Source organism: Balaenoptera borealis (genome assembly GCF_965194805.1).
Source record: "Balaenoptera borealis genome assembly, chromosome: 7".
In the NCBI taxonomy this organism is placed as follows: Eukaryota; Metazoa; Chordata; class Mammalia; order Artiodactyla; family Balaenopteridae; genus Balaenoptera; species Balaenoptera borealis.
The window spans coordinates 84091544-84103260 of NC_138864.1; positions in this window are offsets into that span (position 1 = coordinate 84091544).

Consider the following 11717-nt stretch of genomic DNA (forward strand, 5'->3'; position numbering starts at 1 on the left):
CCCAAAGTCACAGGGCGCACAGCCGTCAATGTCCACAGGCCGTCTGGCATGTACCAGCTGGCAAGCATATACCAACAACTCTGCAACAAGCATTCGTGACCTCCTGTTCTAGCGTTCTGTGTGTTCATCCATATTTCTGGATCTCACCAGCAAAGATAGGGACACGGGAATTTCCTGGTCCTCCGTATCCCTGTATCCCTTTGTCCCCTGCTTCCCTTTACCCCCTCTCTCTGCCTCTCTGCTCTGTCTCTGCTCCACACCCTGTGAGAGGATTCCTGGGCTCTAGGGAGAGAATGACTCTGTTAAAGTGCTTGTAAAGTTCCGGGATTCACTGATGCGCCCGGATTGTGACTGATGAGCCGGTGGCACCTTCCATCCGAGACGAACTCCAAGAATTTCCGCTGCCGGCACTGACCTCCTGGCCTGGGAGGAGCCACTGCATCTGCCTCCAGGAATGTGGGGCCTATAGAGACACCAAGCCCAGGAATGCCTCCATGGGGCCCAAAGCTTCAGTTCCAGAAAATTCTGAGAGCTCCCATCTGCCTGCCCATTTCCCTCTTTCTCCCTGTAAAGCCGCCTCAGACTGCAGGGAAAATCCTGGAGAGTTAGATTTGAAACGAAGCTTAGCAGCCATGGGGATTTTACTGGCAGGTGCCATCCCCGTGCCCAGACAGAGCCTGAGTGAATGGGTGTAGGTGGATCACCTGCCCTACGTGGTCCTCGCGGAGTGAGAGCCCCAGCTCTTGACTGGTTTTCCCAGGTGCTGAGGTAATTTTGAAAACCGCATCACCCTCTGGGAGACTCACAGTAGAGACTCTGACAAGTCTCGCAATAAGAAACTCACTTGTTTAAGCCAGCGTTCACCAAGCTTATTTGTCCATAGACCTCTCTTATGGAAGCAATTCGATGACCGTTTTGGAGAACTGGTTTTCTGCAGAGTACATACTGTCATTGTTGGCCTGGGCATTGTCTCTGAGGGCCCCTCAGCTTTCAGATTCCCGTGTTGAAAACCTTAGTTTATCGGAACCTCGCCTGAGGGCAGGTGCAAGGGAAGAGGGTGAGAGAGAGAGAGAGAGAGAGAGGCCTGGGGGTCAGGGCTGGGCTGCGTACAGTCCGGCTGGTGGGTGGGGAGGACCTTCCTCCCTGCAATGACTCTTCCTCTGGGCCCATCACTGATTAATCCCCATCCTGCTCGGTCCGGGGGAGCTTGTACAGGGGCCAATGGCAGGTGCCTGGTGTACCCAGTGAAGGCCTCCAGGAAAGGAGCCTCCATGAATCATTGACTGGCCTTTCATTGTGCTGGAACCAGCTGGGGCTGGTGTGCGTGCCAAGCTCCCGGAGCTGTGGGTAAAGGTGGCGCAGGCTGGGGGGAGCCCACGCTGAGCCAGATCTCATCCAGAGCCTTGGAAACAGGCCGATCCAGGGCCGTCAGGATGTGCTCGGCACACCAGGGCTCCCGGCCGCCAGAGTCGGCTGCAGCCGTTGGAAGTGGGCTAGGAGTCCGGGGCCCAGAGTACTAGGCCTACCTCTGCTACCCTCTTACCATGGAACCTTGGATGCGTTCCTTCTCCTCTCTGGGCCTCGGTTTCCCCAGCTGTACGATGACGTTTGAATTTGAGAGTCCAAAAAGCCCCTCTCAGATCTAGGATTTTGCTCAAAGTCCTTTCAAAACCTCACGCCTGGAGTCCTCTCCCCCTGTGTGGGCCCGGGGGTCTTGGCATTCACACCCCAGCTCATACCTCTGCAGTTCTTCCTAAGGCCCACTGGGCTCTGCGCTTGCTGTGGGGAATGCACAGAGGGATGGAGGCCTTGGGCCCGTCCTTGGAAGCTCCAGGATGCTTTGGGAGACCCGACATCCCCCATGGCCAGGATTGGGTCCGTCCAGCTCCGAAAGGCGCAGGACTGTGCTACACCTGTCCTCCCCAGTCGTCTGTGCCTCTGCTGGGCTGGGGGACCTGGAGCACCCCTCCCCCAACTTAGTTTCTCCATAGCACGGCACTGGGAGGAAGGTGGGTCACTCTGGACTCTCATGGAAGCTGGGCCCACACACCATCATTCCCAGCCCTCTCTGCCCTGGCTGCTGGTGCTGGAGACCCAGGCCCAGCCCCCTGCCAAGGGAGGAGGGCGCCTGGTCAGAACCTACAGGCTGGCCCTCATTCCACATACTCTGGGGCTTCCTAGGGTGGAAACGCCACCCTGTACCTCAGCGAAACTCTTGGGGAAGCCAGAGAGGCCCCTTCCCAGGCCTGAGCACGCCCAGGGGGACTATTTCCAAAGCCTTTCTTGCACGCTCACATGGCCCCTACACTCCTCTTTTTGGCCGCTAATCCCTTGTGGGCCCTACGAGGCAAGTTCTGGGCCTTAACGGATTGAGGAGGGAGTTGGGAAGGGGGTGGGTAGGGCTCCTTAGCAGGTCAGGCTGGGAGTAGAAGCTCCCTGTTTCGCCTGGGTATCCTGGGACAGCCGTGTCTGCATGTGGGGACCACGGGGATCGGCTATGATGATGCCAGGAAGCTGAGAAGGTCTGGGGGTGATCAAGAGTTGCCCAAATCCTCCACACCTACATCCCTGCCGCCATGAAAGAGCTGGGAAATCTGAGGCCAGAGAGAAGGGCCCTTCACTCATTCACCTGGGGGCTCCGTCCCTGCTAGGACTAGAGCTCTTCCTGCTGCCCGAGCTTGCTCTGGCCCTCATCCCTGGCTGTCTTTCACTGAGATCATTTCTCGTCTTTGCCTTTCCCTATCCCTGCGGGGCAGCCCTAATCCATCTCTGCAAAGGCCTTTTCAGCCCCCAGAACTGCTCTGAGCACAGAGTGGGTGCCCAGGCATGGTTGCCAAACTCACCTGGCTCCCCGTTCTGATTTCAGCCCTCTCAGCTTGCCCACCTGTGCACCTCCACTGGTCATGGGCTGAGGGCAATGTTTGCTGAACAAAAGAGAAGAAAGGAAAGGGGTGTCCAGGGGATGATGCAGGCCTTGCCGGCTGGACCTCAACGGGAAGCCAGAGGCGCTGTTTCTCCAGGCACCAAGTGAAGGGACCACAGGGTGGGCAGAGAAGAGGGGAGCACAGGCCAGAGGAGCCGCTGGGGAGGAGACTGGCCCGGGCGCTCTGAGCCGACTCCTTAGGCTCCAGGCTCTTGGTGCCTGGGAATTCCAGGATGGATCTGGGCTTTGAAGATGGGGGATCCTGGCCTGGGATCAGAAGGGAGCCTGGAGCCCTCAGACTGGTCAGTGAAGGGGCAAGGGGAAGCCCATTTGCAATGTCCTGCTGTGTCTTTGCACTGTGCGGGATTCTCATATATATCGCTTTGCTTGATACTCATAAATGAGCTGAGAGTTAGGGATTCACTTGTTCATTCAATGGAGAAATATTTCTGGAGCTCCTATTATGTGTCCAGCATTGTTCTGGGTACTGAGTATTGAACAAAACAGACAATGCTTACATTTTAAAGATGAAGAAAGTATAAATCAGAGCGGTTAGGCAACCAATTCAAAGTTGCACAGCTAGAAAAGGCAGACCCAGGATTCAGAGCCATGGTCTGGGCCCAAGTTCTCTCCATTTCTTCATACTGGTGGAGTAGAAAGGCAGTGTGGTGAAGAGGAGAGAACCTCAAACTGCCTTGCTGTGTGAGTGAAGGCAAGTCACTTCCCCTCCTGACTTTGAGGAACTTGACCAAGCAGTCTGGAACTGCTCCTGGGAGACAACAACAGAAATTAAAAATTTAAATGGGGACAACTACCAGTTTTTGAGCAAGTTCTACGCATCAGGTCCTGCAACATCCATAGGGAGACCCTGAAGGTTTTCTGAGCAGGAGGAGGGGCACAGCAGAGCATCCCTGAACTCTGCTTGTCCCGGGGCCCCTCCTAGTTCCCCAAGACCTCTGGTCCTCGAGTTATCAGGGGAAACAGCTGAAGCTTTGGACAAACAGTAGGGACAGGCAGGGACCCAGGGACATATGGTTTATAAATAAGGGGGCTGGCTGGGGTGGGGGGTGGTGAGGATCAAGCTGCAGGGAGAAGCCAGGAGAAGGCATCAGGGGACAGACGGCCCCTCCTTCACGGACCACCTCGCCCACCCCAGGGGCAGGGAGCTCTTGCCCAGCCCCCGGGTCCTCAAAGGGGGGACCAGGGCTACTTTCTCCACGAATCTTCCAGGCTCAACCCAGCTGCCTTGACTGCACCAGCCACCCTGCTGTGCAAATGAGAGCTCGATGCCCAGGGAAGATGGGTGTGGGCAGTTAGGTAGGGAGAGAGGAGGTGGAAGGGAGAAGAGGTGAAGAGGAGGGAGGGATTTTACCCGGGGCAGGGGAGGGCAGGTGGGGGACATCTGTACCTCAGGTGGAACACAGTGGTGGTCTCCTTTCTTACCTCTCCCTGTACATTTTAACTTTTTAAAATTACATTAAAAAATAACATACTTATACAATAATATATGTAGCCCAGTAGAGTTGTTTAGACTATGGCCTCTGGAATCAGACTGCCTGGATTAGAATCCAGGGTCTCATATCAGCTATGTGATCTCCAAACAATCACTGGGCCTCAGTTTCCTCATCTGTAAAATGGGGATCCACCTCACAGAGGATTAAATGAGCTCATGTATATAATGTGCTCATTAAAGAGCCTGGCACATAGTAAACTTTATATGAGTAGTAATTATTGTAGAGCTAAAATATTAAGTTTAATAATATAGTAAACACCCATGAGTCCATCACTCATCCCCCAAAGTAGAACATTTACAGTAATTTGCATCTAGCTATGTGTCCCCTGCTCCCTGAAGACCCCTTAGAGGTATCTACTATCTTGAATTTTGTGTTTATCATTCCTTTGCTTAAAAAAAGGTTTTATTTTTTTTTATCATGCACACATATGTGCCTAATCAATCTATTGTTTAATGCTCCTCTTTTTGAGCTTTATGGAAATGGTAGCATATTGTAGATAGTTTTCTGGGGTGTTCCCTCCATCTTCAGTTTCTGAGATTCATCCATCTGTCACCTGTGGCAGGAATTCACTTATGGTGGAGAATTTGTCACGCTTGGTTTCTCCCAGCTGCTCTTGCCCTCTCCTGACCGCTGGCCACACTGTAACCAGGGAGAGTCTTGTGCAGAACAAATCCCACCACCGGTGCTGCTACAGCCTTGGAGCCTTTCGACCTCCACCCCTGCAGCCCTCTGCTGGCCCTCCTCAGCCCCCAGCCCTGGCATCCCAGCCTGGTCCCTGGATGCAGGGCCACTTCCCCTTCTCCCATTGCTCTGAGAGGAGTGGCTGGCCAGGTAGCACGCTAGTTTTGCTTCTGACCATCTGTGTGACCCTGGGTAGGTCTTCTGCCCTCTTTGGGCCTCTGTCTCTCCACCTGTGAGGAGAGTGGGTGAAGGATTCCATCCTTCCTCGGCTACAGAGTCCTTCCTCTGCCTGCAGGGGGCACCTTGCCCCACCCAGAAAGCAAGGACAGTGTGTGTGGGGTGCAACCTCATTCTCTCCTCTCACTGGGGCCCGCATGGGCACCTTTCCTCGGTGAGAATCCCACAGAGCTCTGGGGACTCTGCTCCCAGCACCCTCAGTTACTGTGTAATAACCTCTTTAACACCAAAATAAGCCATTGAAATTTTGAATCAGAACCTTGCAGTGAATGATAGCATGGACCTTGGCCCACAGACAGCACCCGAGGCTGGGAACCTGGAGACCTGGGTCCCAGTCCCAACTCAGAGAACTTACTTCCTGTGTGACCTCGGGCACCTCAGTTTCTCCTTCTGCAACATAGGGACAATTATCCATGCTGGGCATGTGCCAGGGACAGTTATCCCTCACACATAGCACCTCTCGTCAGGCCTGGCTGGAGATAGCCTGCTCCAGGAGGAGGGGAAAGTCTTGGAGAAGTTTAAAGTTTATAAGAAAGGAGTTATCCATGCACAGATCAAAGTGCCTTCTGCAGTTAGAGGAAAACAAAGTGTCACATTGTCCTCATGTTGCCTCGCTGAAGGCCAGTGCTCCTCCCGCACCCCACCGCCCTGTCCACACCTTGTCCCGCCCTGTCCACACCTTGTCCCGCCCTGCCCCGCCCCTATTTAGCAGGTGTTCCTGCGGGGCCATAATTTCTGCTCAGGGGAAAAATCCCTTTGGGACTCTGAGATTGACCTAAAAAACTTAGAAACTGATTCACCCTCAGAGCCCAGAGAATATAAGCATCCTCGACCCTGGTCCTCATCCTGATCCTGACCCTGGCTGGAGACTGAGTCCTGACCCAGCCCCAAACTGAGCCCTGACCTTGACCCCAGTCTGAGCCCCAAACCTGGTCCAATCCAACTCAGACCCCAAATAGATGGCAGGCTGACCTGTGACTCTGGACAGAGATTGAGCCCTGACCCGGGCCTCAGGCAGAGCTGGGTCATGAGTACATGTGAGAATGGTATGGCTTCTGGCAGCCAGACCCCCTACAGAGACTCAGCTAAGTGGGGTGCCCCCTCAGACGGCCAAGGATGGGGCTTCTGTCCGTAGGGATCCATTCTGAGGCCCCAGGACCCCAGCTCCTGTGCTAGCCTGTTCCTGCCCCTGAGGAAAGGACAGAGTCAGGGAACAGGAAGAGGGGCTAAAACTCAGCCAGGTATAGGGCTCGCTCTGGCCTTGCTCTGAATACCTTCTGTCTGAAGCCCACCCCTGCAAGGGAGATCCCGGCCAAATATCCAGAAATAGCTGCACCCTGAGGCTTGTCCACCAGCTACAAGACCCCAGCCCCAGTTATAGACATGCCTGGAGCCCCCTGAGACAGGGGTCGCTTTCCAGCTTGGCCCTTCCGGCGGGAATCAGGAAGAGGCAGCAGTTGCTCAGCATTACCACCAGGGGGCATCGGACAGAGGCAGGACTGAAAAGCCACTGTGGCTGGGTTCCCTGGGAGTTTTGCTGTGGGTTGGAGGGGCTCTCAGGGAAGACCTTGATGGTTTGTTTAAAGACACCCAACTGCTTGTGGCGCAGACATACTCCACCCTGACATCTACAATACCCACCGGTGACAAGGAAAAATTAAACACTAGCTACTGTGATTTTTTACATTTAATTTTGATTTTCCAAGTAGTGCACAAATACATTTTTCTTAAACACTGGAATATCAGAGTTAAAGTGACGGTTCCATTTGACCATTCCTCACATTCCATAACCTGTCCCTTTCCTCTTTTCTCCATTTTTAGGATTTTGATGTGGGAGCTTCCAGACATTAAAAAAAAAAAAACTTTTATATATACAAATATGTAACATTTTTCTACATATAATTGTGTCATCTGTGAACACAGATAATTCTATTTTTTCCTTTCCAATTTAGGTACCCTTTATTTCTTTTTCTTGCCTAAGTATTCTGGCTAGAACTTCTAGAACTATGTTGGCTAGAACTTCTAGAACTATGTTGACTAGAAGTGACAAAAGCAGACACCCTGTCTTGTTCCTAATCTTAAGGAAAAAGCTTTCCGTCTTTTATTATTGAGTATGATGTTCACTGTGGGTTTTCATATGTGGCCTTTATCATGCCAGGGAAGCTCCCTTCTGTTTTTAGCATATTGAGTGTTTTTATCTTGAAAGGGTTTTAGATTTTGTCAAATGATTTTTCTGTACCCGGGGAGATGAGCATGAGTGGTTTTCTCCTTCACCCATTAAAATCTAATATTTTGTATGTTTTGTTTAAATTTCTTGCTGTTAAGGTAGAAGAAGAGTAAATCATTCTCTGTTACTCTGTCTTGTAGGGAAGCAGAAGTTCCTCAAGTATATATCTTTGAAATCTCTCCATGTTGATACAAATAGAATTAGTTTATCCTTTCAATGCTTTACAGTATTCTGTTGTATGAATATATCACATTCTATTTAGCTATTCCATTATCATTGGACATTTGTGTTGTTTTCTGGGTTTTACTACACATTATAAATAATATTGGCCTCTGGAACAAATATCCAGAAGTGGAACTTCTGGTTTATAGGGTATGTTCATTTATAGATTTAAAAGATTATATTATATTGCTTTTCAAAGTGGATATACCAGTGTCCACTCCCATCTGCACAATATAAAAGTACCATTTCCCCACATAATTCCAAACATCATATTATCAGACATAAAATTTTAGGCAATGTGATAAGTGAAAAAGAGTAACTCATTATTATTTTAATTTTCATTTTCTTAAGTATTAGTGATGTTGAGCATTTCTTCATCTGTTCACTGGTCCTATTTTACTTATTTTCTGAATTGCCTGTTTATATCCTTTGCTCACTTTTCTATTGGGTTATTTTTCTCCTTATTATTAATTTGTGGATATTTAAAAATACATTTTTGATGCTATATCTTTGTCATTGTTGGTCGCAAATATTTCTTTCAGCCTGTAGTTTGCTTGTAGCTTTATTTATGGGGTCCTTTCTTGAATATACTTTTTCTTTAATACTGATGTGGTCAAACTTATTAATCTTTTCTTTATGGTTTTAATTTTGTATATAAGAAAGTTTCCTTTCTTCTGAGGTTATAAAAACAAATTTCCATTTTTGGAAAAAAATATTTTGTTGTTTTACAGTTGGGGCTTTAAGCCTTCTAGAATTTATATTTTGTAAATGTGAGCTAGAGAGCTAACCTTATTTTTTCTGTACAAAGAATTGATTGTTCTAACTTTCTTTGCTGATGGTCCATCTTGTAACATGTTGTCGTCTATGAATTAGGCTCTGTATGAGGTACTTTATATGCCTTTACTTATCTGCTTATCCCATCAACACTACAAGCAAGGTATCATCCTCATTTTTCAGATGGAAAAACTGAGGTTCAGAAAGGTTAAATAGCTTGCCCAAGGCCACACAGCTGGCAAGTGGTGGAGTCAAATTTTGAACCCTGAGCAGATACAGAGATAGAGATGGGAGTTCAATGACCCTGGCCCATTCAGAAGGCACAATGGGCCTGGGGGAACCTTGGGGAACACAAACAATTAGATCAGGGTCTCTCAACCTTAATCCTATTGACCTTCGGAGTGGATCATTTATTATTATTATTTTTTTCTTTCTTTCTTTCTTTTTTCTTTTTAATTTTATTTATTTTTGGCTGCGTTTTGGGTCTTCATTGCTGCGCGCAGGCTTTCTCTAGTTGCGGCGAGTGGGGGCTACTCTTCTTTGCCGTGCGCGGGCTTCTCACTGCGGTGGCTTCTTTTGTTGCAGAGCACGGGCTCTAGGCGTGCGGGCTTCAGTAGTTGCATCAGGCAGGCTCAGTAGTTGTGGCATGCGGGCTCTAGAGCGCAGGCTGAGCAGTTGTGGTGCACGGGCTTAGTTGCTCCGTGGCATGTGGGATCTTCCCGGACCAGGGCTCAAACCTGTGTTCCCTGCATTGGCAGGCGGATTCTTAACCACTGCGCCACCAGGGAAGCCTGGATCATTTTTTAGATGGTTGTGAGGGCCATCCTGTACGTGGTAGGATGTTTAAGAGCACTTCCAGTTTTTATGGTTTTTACCCCTTATGTAAAAATAACACTGTGTCACACCTCCTCCCTATCCCTGGGCCCTGGCTATGACACTGAAAACTGACTCTAGGCATTGCCAAATATTCCCCAGGCCACAGAATTGCTCCTTGTTAAGAATCGCTAGTTTATATACAATGGAATATTACTCAGCCATAAAAAGAAACAAAATTGAGTTATTTGTAGTGAGGTGGATGGACCTAGAGACTATCATACAGAGTGAAGTAAGTCAGAAAGAGAAAAACAAATACCGTATGCTAATGCATATATAAGGAATCTAAAAAATAATGGTTCTGATGAACCTAGGGGCAGGGCAGGAATAAAGACACAGATGTAGAGAATGGACTTGAGGACACGGGGAGGGGGAAGGGTAAGCTGGGACGAAGTGAGAGAGTGGCATGGACATATATACACTACCAAATGTAAAACAGATGCTAGTAGGAAGCAGCCGCATAGCGCAGGGAGATCAGCTTGGTGCTTTGTGTCCACCTAGAGGGGTGGGATAGGGAGAGTGGGAGGGAGACGCAAGAGGGAGGGGATATGGGGATATAGGTATACGTATAGATAATTCACTTTGTTATGTAGCAGAAACTAACACAACATTGTTAAGCGATTATACACCAATAAAGATGTTAAAAAAATTAAATTCTTTAAAAAAAAGAATCACTAATTTAGATAATAATTACTAGTAGTATTAATATCAATTATTAACCCTCAGTAATACTAATTGACACTAATTACCAACAGTGATTACTGCGGTATTTGTCCTTGGCCTGTTGTCTCTCTGCAGCTAGGGGACAGAGGCTCTGGCTCTCCCTTAAAGATACACCTGTTCAGTGCTCTGCTTCCGGCACTGCATCCTCACTCAGCCTGTCAACAGAGGGGCTCTGCTTCGTCCTGCAAATGTGCGAGCTAGTTGTGGTGTGAGACCTGCCCCAGGTCATGGCCAAGCACATGAAAATGCTTGTGCAAGGGCAGGAACGTCTGGGCTGGGGATGCTTCATGTTTTCTTTTCAAAATATTTTTCTTTGTTGGTGATGAACACAAATGGAAAAATAAAGCCCTGCTGATGTAAAACGATTCCTCAATCCAGACGTGGCAGGGGCAAGGAGCTTCATCATTCATGATTCGAGTTAGGCTGTAAACATGTCTGTGTCATAGCGTCTGGCCCGTCAAGCTCTGGGAATGCAGACCTGCACACAGATGTTGGGACCTGCCAGGTACTGGCACATTCAGGGCCCTTGAAGATCAAATGTGCTTTCCAATCCCCCCGGTGCCGTGGAGGATCCAGGGCAATTTAGAACACTGTCTGTAGCCTGGCTAATTGGGATTCCTCATTTTAAAGTCTAAAACTATAATAAAAATAACCAGGCAATGAATATGCAAAATAATCCGAGCTGTTGTGTAGGTCCTCTTGTTTCTGCCCCTGATAACAGTGGTTTTGCCCCATTCAGGATGGCTTAGCTCCATGAATCTTCTTGCATGTTTCCTGTTTTTCTCTGTTGCCATGAGGACTTCTAGAGAGACTTGACAAGGCCCCCATGTAAAGTCCAGAGCCTGGACGCCTGCAGACTTCACCTCGCCCTCCAGGCTGGCATCCTTGCCAGGAACAGAAATGAGGTTCTGCTGATATGTCACCTTCTCGACCAGCCCATATGGGTGCTTCGTGATTGCGCTGCCCTTTTCTAAGCTCATTCCTACTTTCCAGCGCCCACTGACACCCTATCCACCTCTGCTGGGTCCCCAGGGCTCTGAGTTCACCCTCCAGCACTGTGGATGAGGCTGGGATCGCAACCAAACTGGGGGCTCCCTGAGGGTGGGCCCAGGCCTTCTTCTTCTTCTCTGAATCTCTCCAGGGTGGGCCCGCAGAGGGCTGGGCTCAGAGAAGAAAACGATAAAGAAAACTGACCTACTGGGGTAAGAGGTGTCCTGTGGCTGTCATTTCTCTGTGACCTTGGTATTAGGACAGACACAGGCCGACTTACAGACAGAGTGGAAGGGGGTTGCAGGGGCCCAACCCGTTCCTCCTGGGAACGTGGAGTCCCACCCCAAGGCCGGGGCTGAGATGGGCACGGTGTCCTGTAATCCTGGTGAATATTCAGCCGTTCCGTCCCCTTCGCTGGCTCCTGCCTATGCAAACAGCCACCTGGGAAGGGGAGGCAGACGGTGTGCTGGCAGCGGCGGCAGGAGCAGGGGACCGTGGGCAGGAGAGCGGGGCTCACCGAGGCTGACCGAGGAGCCGCTGCCACGCCCCTGCC